This window comes from Petromyzon marinus, unplaced genomic scaffold, assembly GCF_048934315.1.
Source record: "Petromyzon marinus isolate PM22_M1 ecotype Great Lakes invasive population unplaced genomic scaffold, UKy_Petmar_22M1.pri1.0 PM_G_Scaffold_28, whole genome shotgun sequence".
Classification (NCBI taxonomy): domain Eukaryota; kingdom Metazoa; phylum Chordata; class Hyperoartia; order Petromyzontiformes; family Petromyzontidae; genus Petromyzon; species Petromyzon marinus.
This window is the reverse complement of record NW_027422850.1, coordinates 2,595,700-2,597,500: the sequence shown is the minus strand read 5'-3', so window position 1 is coordinate 2,597,500 and position 1,801 is coordinate 2,595,700.

Below are 1,801 nucleotides of genomic sequence, written 5' to 3'. Positions count from 1 at the left end.
GATTTTTACGAACAGATTAAAAGTCTAGTTGAGTCGGATGACTCTTCAGATGACTTTACAGAGGATGATGAGGATGTGGAGGAGTCCTTCCTCGACATATCGGCTGAGGAACCCGTGTTGGGAAAGTTTCCCATTGACACCAAGGGAACTATCACGGTTGTACTGCCTAGTCTGGAGTATATATGCGTTATCTGTAAACAACACATGGGCAAAGCATCCGAACTTGTTGCACATTTTAACATCAAACACAGAGACATTCCTCTGGTGTTTAAGTGCGCTAAATGTGACAAAACCAACTCAAACCACCGATCGATTGCCTGTCATGCCCCCAAATGTGGGGGAATAAAGTTAACCGAGGAAAGCTTACCAATGGTCTGTGAATGTTGCCAGGCACGCTTTGCGACTCTAAGTGGCCTTTCGCAGCACAAGAGGCATGCTCACCCAGTCACCCGTAATGAGGAAAGGATTAAAGATGGTATAAAGGGTACCTCGCAGAGAGGGGTACACCGTAGCTGCTGGTCTTTGAAGGAAGTAGAACAGCTGGCCCTTCTAGAGTTGCAGTTTCAGGGGAAAAAGAATATCAATAAGATCATTGCTGAAGCGCTTGGGACTAAGACCAACAAGCAAGTCTCTGACAAGAGACGGGACCTAAGTAAAAAGACAGGGGCCCCCATGTCAGACAGCTTACATTTTTCTTCTAGGCCTCTTGAGACATTGTCTCCCCCACCAAATGTAACAACGGGGACTTCATCCATACTCGCTCAAGCAGCTGAGCGGCTTACGAATGAGAATTCTGGGACCCTGGAAAAGCCTGCAATGGAGGCAATAAAGGCCTGGCTTAACGGCGAGGGCCAACATGATGCCCTCGTAGAAACTGCCACAGCATTGATGCTTTGTCCGATGAGATTGGTGAAAAACAAAGGCAAACGTTCAAAACCCGAGAACGACATTATTAAACCCAGGATATTACCCACACGATCTTGGATGAAGAAGAGAGCGGAAAAACGAGGAAGCTTCATGAAGCACCAGAAGCTCTTCTTTAAGAACCGCTCTCTTCTTGCGTCCTTAGTCCTGGATGGCACTGAACGTCATGAATGCCGAATCCCGAACGCAGATGTATATCGTTTTTACTGCGAAAAATGGGAGAAGGTGTTGCCATTCAATGGCCTGGGCCAATTTAAGTCATCAGGTGTTGCAAATAACGAATACTTTGAGCCCCTAATTTCGGTGGAGGAAGTTCAGACTGCCATACGGGCCATTAAACCAACGTCAGCAGCTGGGCCAGATGGCCTAACAAGGGCTGCAATCTGTGCTGCCGACCCCGAGGGTCGGACACTGACAGCCCTATTTAATGCATGGATGATTACAGGAATTATTCCCAAAGAGTTGAAAAAGAATAGGACGATTCTTATTCCTAAGGTTATGGACGATGAAAAGCTGAAAGAATTGGGGAACTGGAGACCAATAACGATTGGTTCAATGATTCTGAGATTATTTTCCAGAATAATGACTGCACGTCTTGCTCGTGCTTGTCCCTTAAACCCAAGGCAGCGTGGTTTTATAGCGGCATCTGGCTGCTCTGAAAATCTTAAGGTGCTACAGGACCTTATGAGACACGCTAAGAAATTGCACAGGCCGTTGGCTGTCATGTTCATCGACATAGCGAAAGCTTTTGACTCGGTTTCGCATGCTCATATTTTATGGGTGTTAAGGCACAAGAAAGTAGATGAACACGTGGTGGGCATCATCCAGAACGCCTACGATCGGTGTACGACCTCGTTCAAAAGCAATGGCGAGTCGA